Genomic DNA, 10,678 nt, shown 5'->3' on the forward strand with positions numbered 1-10,678 from the left:
GAGAATCCCAAGCAAGCTCGGCACTGTCAGAGCAGAGCTGGGTGTGGGGCTCAAACTCATGAACCCATGAGATCATGACCTGAGCTGAAATCAAGAGTCAGACGTTTAACCAACTCAGTGAGGTGCCCCTCATTTTTATTTTAATGTGCCACTTTCTAATGACAGATGATGCTAAGCATGTTTTCATATGATTATTTGCCATCTACATATCTTCCTTGATGAGGTATCTGTTCATATATTTTGCCCATTTTTTGATTGGGTTGTTGGTTTTCTTCTTGAGTTTTAAGTGTTCTTTATTTTGGATAACAGCATTCATCGGTATTTTTTTTTTGTAAACATTTTCTCCCAGTATGTGGCTCATCTTCTTGTTCTCGTGATGTTTTTTTGCAGGGCAAAAGCTTTAATTATAGTGAAGGCTAGCTTATCAATTATTTCTTTCATGGATTCCCATCACTTTTTATATCAGATCTAGAGGAAGTGAGATTCTTGGTCTGAAGGTCCAGTGGCCAGTCATCAGAAGGCGGGGTGGGGGAGGAGTCCACAGCCCTGTGTGGTGTCCAAATGAGGACCCTGAGTGGATATTTAGGACCTAGCAAGCCCAATACAAAGAGGTTCCCACAGAGCCATAAGCACTGAGTGCCTCCTGGTAAGGGTGGTTAACTAAGGTGCCTTTCTCACTTTTTTTTTTTTTTTTATGAGTCCCAGGGAACCTTGAGGTATCAATTGCAGTGTAATTGAGAGGAGGGTTTTGCAGCTTTACCGAAAGTCATCATGATAATTTTGAAGGTAAACGTAGAGGATCCCTTGCCATGTTGGAACATGTGGCCCCACTGCCAGCCATGCTGTCACACTAGTCAGTAAAAGGGCTGACAGGCTACAGCCTAAGGCTCACTCTGTCTCCAGTAGGTTCTCAGAGACAGGCTGACTAGGAGAACGATAGCCTCATAAGTTAGAGAGTGTCCTCAATAAAACCTGCAGGAGTGGCTTTGTTTAACACCAAGGTGGAATATCCCTGCTGAAGGTGCATCTCATTGTCCCTCCTCCAGGGGCCCACAGTACTTACTGTTCTGCCTGCTGTTGACGACCACAGAGTCATCATTCCTCAGTATCAGAAGAGGAGGTTTATCCACATGAGAAATGCCACCAGGCCTGAGGATCTCAAGGGGGCTCAGGCCACCACAACAGAAAAGGGTCCCCCTTCTCCTCTCCTGTTTTGGGGATGCTCCCTCAGATTTTCTTATTGCTGGCATTCCTAGGAGCCTCAGAGAACTCTATCCACCAGCATTACTTCTGCAGTCATTTCATGCACGAGGTCTGAACAAGGTGTCAAGAGCCAAGATGAGAACGTTCAAACTGCTCTGAAGCCCCATTCTCCCCTGAGAACTCCCTGAAATATTCCCTAACCAGGAAGGTGAGCATGTTGATGCACTTTCTACTGGGGAAGCATGCAGGGAGGGAGCCCATGATGCAGGCAGCACTGCTGAAGGTTGTGAACAAAAAGTATAAGGGGCATTTCCCTGAGATCCTCAAGAGGACCTCTGAGCACTTGGAGCTGGTCTTTGGCCTCGAATTGAAGGAAGTCAAACCCAGTGGCCACTCCTACACTCTTTCCAGCCACCTAGACCTCACCAACAATGGCAGTGTGAACAGTGGCTGAGGCTTTCCTAAGAATGGGCTTCTCATGCCTCTCCTGGGTGTCATCTTCTTGAATGGCAGGTATGACAATGAGGAGGACATCTGGAGATTCCTAAATGCCTTTGAGAATCTGTGTTGAGATGAAGCATTTAATCTTTGGAGAGCCCAGGGAGCTCATCACAGAAAATTGAGAGCAGGAAAGGTACCTGGAGTACAGACAGGTGTCCAACAGTGATCCTCCACGCTATAAATTCCTGTCGGGCCCAAGAACCCACGCTGAACCCAGCAAGATGAAAGTGCTGGAGTTTTAAGCAGTCGACATATTCAATGCGGTCCACGTCAGAATAACACCAGCATTCTTCACAGAGCTAGAACAAAGAATCCTAAAATTTGTATGGAACCAGAAAAGACCCCGAATAGCCAAAGCAATCTTGAAAAAGAAAACTAAAGCAGGAGGCATCACATCCCAGACTTCAAGCTATACTATAAATCTGTAATCATCAAGACAGTATGGTACTGGCACAAAAACAGACACTCAGATCAATGGAACAGAATAGAGAGAGCCCAGAAAGGGACCCACAAATGTTTGCCCAACTAATCTTTGACAAAGGAGGAAATCCAATGGAAAAAAGACAGTCTCTTCAGCAGATGGTGCTGGGAAAACTGGACAGCGACATGCAGAAGAATCAACTTAGACCACATTCTTAACATCATACACAAAACTAAACTCACAATGGATGAAAGACCTAAATGTAGGGCAGGAAGCCATCAAAATCCAAGAGGAGAAAATAGGCAACAACCTCTTTGACCTCAGCCACAGCAAAGTGTTACTTGACATGTCTCCAGAGACAAGGAAACAAAAGCAGAAATGAACTATCAGGAGAGACCTCATTAAGATAAAAGGCTTCTGCACAGTGAAGGAAACAATCAGCAAAACTAAAAGGCAACCGATGGAATGGGACGAGATATTTGCAAACGACATATCAGATGAAGGGTTAGTATCCAAAATCTGTAAAGAACTTTTCAAACTCCACACCCAAAAAACAAAAATCCAGTGAATAAATGGGCAAAAAGACATGACTAGACACTTTTCCAAAGAAGACATCCAGGTGGCTAACAGACACATGAGAAAATGCTCAACATCACCCATCATCAGGGAAATACAAATCAAAACCACAATCAGATACCACCTCACAGCTGTCAGAATGGCTAAAATGAACAACTCACAAAACAACAGATGTTGGCGAGGGTGCGGCAGAAGAGGAACACGTTTGCACTGCTGGTGGAATACAAACTGATGCAGCCACTCTGGAAACAGTATGGAGGTTTCTCAGAAACTTAGAACTACCATACGACCCAGCAATTGTGCTACTAGGTATTAATCCAAAGGATACAAAAATGCCAATTCGAAGGGGCATGTGCACCCCAATGTTTGTAGTAGCACTATGAACAATAGCTCAAGTATGGAAAGAGCCCAAATGTCTATCGACTGATGAATGGATAAAAAAGATGTGATATGTATATGCAATGGAATATTACTCGGTAGTCAAAATCTTGCCATTTGCAACAAGTGGATGGTTCGAACTAGAGAGTATTATGCTAAGCAAAATAAGTCAGTCAGAACAAATATATGATTTCACTTATATGGGGAATTTAAGATACAAAATGGATGAACATACAGGAAGGGAAGCAAAAATAATATAAAAACAGAGAGGGAGACAAACCATAAGAGACTGTTAAATACAGAGAACAACTTGAGGGTGGCCAGAGGGGTGTTGGGTCGGGGGATGGGCTAAATGGGTGATGGGCATTAAGGAGGACACTTGTTGGGATGACCCCTGGGTGTTACATGTAAGTGATGACTCACTAAATTCTATTCCTGAAATTATTATTACACTATATGTTAACTAACTTGGATAAATTAAAGAAATAAAAAAGGAAAGTAAAAACGAAACGAAAAAAAAGTGTTGGCATTTTTGCCAACATCACGGCCTTCCCATGCCATTAGGAAGAGGCTGCCAGATGAGGAAGAGAGAGCCCGAGCCGCAGCCAGGGCAGCCTCCACTGCCAAGGCCAGTGCACGTTCTCGGGCCATGTCCAGCAGCTACTCTCCTCCCTAGGGATGGCTGAGGCAGCTTCTTCGTGGTTAAGAAAAGCAGTTGATCTTGAAACTAGCGGAGGGCCCTGGTGCGGCTCATGAGAGCACAGTGTAATACATTTGTGTTTTTGTACATTTTGTTTAAATTGGAGATTTAGCTTTTTCTTCCTGGTTTCAAATGTCTTTCAGTTAAAGTTTTATTTAGCTTCAGAATCCAAGTTTGTGAATGACATGGATCATACATTTATTGGAGTTTATCAGGTTGAAAAATAAGAATTTGGGTATTTTGTAAAACAAATTTGAAACCCTTGAAACATTTCTTGTCACATAGAACTAGGTGCCGTGATGTTGGAGTATGGATTTTTTTTTTAATTTTTTTTTTCCAACGTTTATTTATTTTTGGGACAGAGAGAGACAGAGCATGAACGGGGGAGGGGCAGAGAGAGAGGGAGACACAGAATCAGAAACAGGCTCCGAGCCATCAGCCCAGAGCCTGACGCGGGGCTCGAACTCACGGAGTGCGAGATCGTGACCTGGCTGAAGTCGGACGCTTAACCGACTGCGCCACCCAGGCGCCCCTGGAGTATGGATTTTTTTTGTGAAAAAGGAAACTACTCCACAGTAAAGTCTGTGTGATCATGAGATCCAGAAAAAAAAAAAAGTGAAATGTAGTCGCTTCTTGGTTTGTTTTCTTCCTTTTAGTCTTTATAAAATTGAAGTAATGTACCTGGATTTGCTTAGCTTAGTCAAAATGAAATTAAATCATAACAAATTTGACTTGCACACTTGCTCTTTAATTGCTCAAATGTTAATTTAGCACCTGCTCTTTGGAAGGCTCCTGGCTAGTACCGGAGATGATAAGAAAAATAGACCCGACCCGTGCCTCTAAAACTGTGGCGTCTAAGAGCAGCTCTCATACAAAGTAGGTGGTGAGTTATTTCCTAAGATGGAAAGGACTAGTAAAAATAAAGGGTAGAAAGGAGGGAGGGGCTCCAGATGAAGAGTACTAGTGTAAAATGCCCTGAGGCAAGGCAGCTTTGGACTTTGGGCAGCTAAAAGCCCTGTGATGGGAAGTAATTTGAAGTTACAGCTGTACGGTGGGCTAAATGCGGCTGTGTAACTGGGGAACAGGAGCCAGGTGATGGGGCTCCAAGTGGAGAGATTTAAGTCTGGAACGGAAAACTCCCTTTAGCAGTTCCTTTGGGATTGTGAGTAAACCAGAGGGGATCTGCACCCCAGGCAGGGATGGAACGTGTCGGTGCTTCTGACCCCAGTGCAGGTGAATAGAGCACAAACCAGGTGTTTTATGTAAATCATCTTCAGGGAGTTTCTGAGACTCACCCTGAGAGATAAGGGTGGTGCTCTTTTGAGGTTGGAAACTCAGAAGCCACCGGGCGGGCACTCTTTGCTGTAAGTTGGGGAGTCAGAGCCCATTTTATTAAAAGCACTCAAATTCAGTGTTTTTGGTTTGGTTTTGTTTTGTTTTTATTTTGCTTCTAATGCTGCAAACTTGAAGGGAGGTATGGATTTTAGGTGATGGTGAAATTAATGAGATCGGGGTGTTTGGGTAAATGGGCAGCTGAGAGGAAGGAATTAGTCTTTGAATCCAATTCTAGAAATTTGAGTTGCATTCAACTCGAAAAGATTCCCCCACATATGAAATATGATTTATTGGGGGGAGGGTTTACTTAGAGTGTCTTTAGAAGCAGCATTTTGAACTGATTTAGTGTTCCATGTCCTAAAAGGCATATATTCTCTGATATCTCCTAGACTAAAACAAATATTCCATCAGGGTGGGGGTGGTATCCTCTGGGGTCAAAATAATCCGAATCAATGTAATAACAGGCATTGTGTAAAGTCTCAATGCATTCCGGGCATCTTTCCAGGTACTTTGCATACATTAACCATGTTCCACCAGCCTGTGAGACAGGATTTAACAAACCCACTTCACAGACGCAGGGCCTGAGGCTCACAGAACTTCGTGATGCACCTGGTTCACAGAGCTAATAAGTGATGGGGCTAGGACTAGACCCTTGGTCTGAATTTGTCCAGAGCTCACACTTTTCCGCTTCTCCCAGCCTGAGGCTGGCCCTGGATCACTGAATTCACTTTCTTCAACTCCAAAATGTTTCTCAAGTGAGGAAAAGAAAAACGCTGTGACCAAAATACTGGATTGGAATACACAACCAGAGCAATAAGAATATCAAAATAAATAAGAGATATGAATAAAGGAGAGAGACAGTGACAGTATGATCATCTACCTGTGAAAAATCAGATATCCTCAAAAGATCAGGGGCTCACAAAATCATCTAGTTCCATCCTTCTCTGTAAAAAGTAAATCTTTTAGAGCCACCCTAAGTGTGGTTGGGGAAGAGAAGGAATATATCAGCGGTGGTTTTTTTGTTTCTTTCCTCAGCATACACCCGTCCTGGGCTCCCTGATGTATGCTGCACTTTCCTTATCTTGCAGCACTCTTGGGACCCAGACTCATGTTCTGCAAGATTTGCAATAGAGAAACTAGTCCAGTGTTTACAGGTACATGTCGTTTCCCAGGAAGCCTTTAATTAAGAGACAGGCAAAGATGAGAACCCCCATGAATGAGTACTGAAGAAACAGCTCTCCCAACATATTGGGGTCATCCAAAGACTTAAAGATGGTGACTTGAGCTCAGTGGAAAGAATCCCAGTCTCTGAAAGATATTGTGAGGACCATGAATGAGAAATGATGAGAGACCCCAGCCAGAAGTGGTTAGCATCGCATCCCTACTGTCTGTACTTGGAGGCACTGAAGGACCATGCTCAGGCCAGGATCACCCTCACTTCCAGCTTGGAATTCTCAGGAAAGGAGGACCTTGATGTAACATGAGCAGCTACAGGAAAGCAGAGAGTGAAGTTACCTGGATGGGTCTTCCATCAAGGTGAGGACCCAAACGTGGACTAAGAGCAGCACCCACCGCACAAACAGAGGCCCCAAATATCTCCTCTGATGCCGACCCTGGGAAGCCCCGGGCAGAGATGTCAGTCTGATTTCAGCCTCGAAGGTCTCAGGGAGGTGAGGGCCTCCGTTTAATGGAAGATGCCTCACTGTTGCAGAGAGAGGGACCTGGACCGTAACAAGAATTCACGTGAAGACCATGAGTGTTCTGAGGGGACCCCCAAAGCAGAGGGGGCTAAATAGAGTCCCGCGCCTTTCTTAGCACTGGGGAACCCAGAAGAGCTCCAACTGAGGAGTCGCCTCATTCTACCTCGTGAGTCTCAGGGAAGGAATAGCCTTGTCTCACAGGTCCTAAGTGGAGTCAGGGTGTGGCCCTTGAATGCAAGTGAATCTCTCCCGAAAGAAGGAGGCTCGTAGAGCGCCGCGCCTCTCGCCAGGCTTGTGCAGCCCAGGAAGGGGTAGCCACGCGCCGCAGGACCAGAGATTCCCCTCTGGCAAGTCAGGAGAGTGGAACTTTGGAGGCCGGCAGGGGGAGGAGCCCCAGGCCCTGACGGACGTGGGGAGGACCCTGGGCCAGGACGCGCGGGGACCACCGAGTTCTCGGCGGTGGGGTCCTAGAGCGCCCCACCCCTGCTTTCGGCCCTCGGAGACCCCGGGCGGCCGCCGCCGAGGGCCGGATGCGGCTGCGCCGACTTCCTTTCGGGCCCGGACCTCAAGGCGGAGGGCGCGCGGCGTTTGTTCGGCGGCGGCCGGATTCCCGGGACCGGGCTGAAAGTGAGGTGAGGACGCCGAGTGGGACCCGAGGAGACGACTCCCCGCGCCCCCGTAACAGAGGGGACCCCTCCCCGCCATGGGCCCGTTTGGCCCCGGCTCCGGGCGGTCCCGGCGGAATGTGAGGCCTAGCAGTCCCGTAGCCGTGGTCCTCGTAGCCACCGGGACGGCCTCAGGGACGGGAGGGCCTTTGTCTAAAGGGAACGATTTCTTTAGGCAAAGGGGGTGGTCTGGGACCTCGCAGGGGACAAGGCGGGACCCTTGGAACTCATGAGGGTACGCCCCTCCGGGTGACTGCGCAGACCCCCACTCCTGCTGGCAGTTTTGGAATGCCCTAGAGTAGCTCGGCTAAGAGAACCCCCCGGTTTTGCCTAGGGGGTGGCTCAGGGAGGGAAAGGCCTTCCCTAAGGAAGGCGGCCCGGTTGGCGGAGGGAGGAGGCTTGGCCCTAAAAGGAGTGAGGGTAGGACCACCCGTACTAACGAGGGGACCTCTCCTCAAAACACGGAGCCGCGGGCGCGCCTGCATGCCTCAGTTGGGTGAGCGGCTGACGCTTGATTTCTGTTCAGGTCACGATCTCATGGCTGGTGAGTTCGAGCCCCGCATCCGGCTCCGCAGCTGACAGCGTGGAGCCCGCTGGGGATTCTCTCCCTCCCTCTCTTTCTGCCCCTCCCCAGCTCCCGCGCTCTGTTTCTCTGGCTCAAAAATAAATATTTTTAAAAAAAATAGGGAAATGCACAGAACTGCACCCCCACTCTCAGATATGGAAGTGTCCAGATAAGGCACCCAGATGTGCCGCACACTAACTTTTCTTCTAGCTACTCATGGACGTGAGGCCTTTGCTTTGAGGCTTGTAGACTCACATAGAGGGAGGAATCCCAAAAGACTCCATCTTTTACTGGTATATTTATTGTTTTTGTTGTTATTGTTAGTGCCCTTGTGATGTCATTTGTACTTTTTAAATGTTTGCTTCCTGGTGAGCCGGTTACACAAAGGCACAGTCTCCTCTGAAGCATGTCTCGGGCCTGAGCTGTAGTTTAAGGGTTGGCTGCCCAGTTTAGCAGAGGAAGAGGAGTCCCATGTCATGCCATATGTCAGGGTACAAATCCTGTAGAAATGAGACAACTACCCCAGAACAGAGGAGGCCACAGAAATTCCACCTGTGCAGTCAGCCTCAGGAAGCCAGCCTCTCTGGCTGAAGTACCCCCTCATTTCCTTTAAGGAAACGTTTGGTCTAATTGGAGAGGCCCCATTCAGCAAAGGAAGGAGACCTGGTTCCTAATAGGAGTCAAGGTAGTGACACTGATTACAGATGAGCGGACTGTTCCCAGAAAAAGGTGAACCACTTAGAGCCTTCTCAGAACTAGGAGACTCAGACATAGTGACATGATAAGTGTCACTCACTTCTTCCAGGGAATCTCAGGAAACTGAGGAATCTTATTGGTGGGGGAAGCATCAAGTCAGTGTATAGAAGATTTTCAGGTACTGCCAGGACCCAAGGAAAAGACCTAAGAATTGAGGGGACCACCTACACCACAGCATTGAGGGCAACAGAATCCCTTCCTGTCAGCCTTGGAAGTCCACACACAGTTGTAGCTAGATCAGGAAACTTTACTTCTGTCTAGGGGGTCTCAGGGAGGTAGGGGCCTTAGAATGATGGGATAGTCCTTAAGCCAAGACACAAAAGATTTCCAGGTCCTTCCTGAGGTGAGGATGAAGGCACTGATGGATGACTGAGATGAGCACCCACCCAAAGCTCTGGGGCCCACGAAGTTCTGCCCCCTCCAGCCCTGGGAAACCTCAGGTAGAGGTAGCCAGATGTGTCAGCCCTCACTTCCACATCATAAGCCTCAGGGAGATAAGGGCCTTGGTCCAAACCTAGAAGACCCAGGTGGGCTGAGGGAGGAACCTAGATCCTGTGTCCAAATTAGGACTAAAGAGGTAAGTGATGTCAGAAGGGCGAAGTCCATGGAATCTAACCCCTGCTACCAATCCAGGGAGTCCATGGATAGGGTGACTGGAAGTGGCTCACTGTTTCTTTCATCCTGGGGTTTTCAGGATGGCGAGAATCTTAATACCACCTGAGGGAGCTCAGGTCAACAAAGGGAGGATCTCCAGGTTTCACCAGGACTCACGGAGAGGGCCTTGAGGACTGTGTGCAACTCTGCCCCATACCAGCAGGGTGCCCCTCCTCCCCCCCCCCCCCCCCAGTGATCTCTCTCCTTCTCGTCAGTCCCAGGAGTCTCCAGGAATAGTTGTTCATTAGAGGTGCCTATCAGGTCCCACTCAGAGATAACAGGGGAGTGAGAAGATTGATCTGATGGGTCAGTAGCAGGAAGAATCCCAGGCCATCTTTTGAGTAAGAAGTGAGGACTACACATAATAGGGCCTCAGCCCACCTGCTATAGCTTTCAGCCTCTAGAGACTATGGGCACTGTGGCCAAATACGGCCACCCCTCACTTCTACCACTGGGTCTCAGTGACTTGTGGACTTTATTACGAGGAGAATTCCTCAGGTCATGAGAGGGGGAGTCCCAGATCCTCCCAAGAGGCAAAGTGAGGACAGCTGAAGCTACCACCACCACTGCCCTCCACCGAGTAGGGGGAACAGAATCTTTCCAAGTCCCCATGCTCAGCCCCTGAAGGCCCAAAGCTGGATTATTAGGCTGAGACTCCTTCTCATTTCTTTGCATCAAGTCTAAGGGAGGTGAGATCCTGTGCTGAGGGTGTAACACCTGTCAGTAGAAGGGAGGGTCCCAAACTCTAGGCGTAGAAAAGATGAGGACTGAGTGAGGACTGAGGACCAACAAGTCCCGCAGCGAGAGGGCCCCACAGTGCTGTCAGCACTTCTCAGTTCCTGCTTGTGGGTCCCAGGGAGCTTCGACATGTCAATTTCATGGAAGCACAGGAAAGAGGTCCTGGGCCCTACCAAGAGTTGATGTGATAATCATGGATTATCCTTGAACACAAAGAAGGTACATGCTACCAGTCCCACTTGTCACCTCAGTGAGCCACAGGCAGGGCTGGCAAGCTGGAACCTGGGGCTCACTTAATCTGGCTTCCTCCACTGGGTTCACAGGGGACAGGCTGACCGAGTGCAAGAGCCCTGGGGGTCCCAGAGCCGTGCCTCTCGGAAAACCTGCAGAGGTGGTCTCTCCCTGCTGAGGGGCTCACACTCTCATCTTCCCTGCTCCAGGTGTCGGTAGCTCCTGCCCACACTGCCTGCTGTCCCTGAGCCAGCC

General features: G+C 48.4%; 1 pseudogene; it reads left to right on the plus strand.

Annotated features, from left to right (window-relative positions):
- Positions 1-771: 771 nt before the first annotated feature.
- Positions 772-1,946, plus strand: LOC124509216 (melanoma-associated antigen B4-like; annotated as a pseudogene).
- Positions 1,947-10,678: the final 8,732 nt, after the last annotated feature.

This window comes from Lynx rufus, unplaced genomic scaffold (genome assembly GCF_022079265.1).
Source record: "Lynx rufus isolate CCGP_SWC_20201006 ecotype Redwood Valley unplaced genomic scaffold, mLynRuf1.p SCAF_14, whole genome shotgun sequence".
NCBI classification, from domain to species: Eukaryota; Metazoa; Chordata; class Mammalia; order Carnivora; family Felidae; genus Lynx; species Lynx rufus.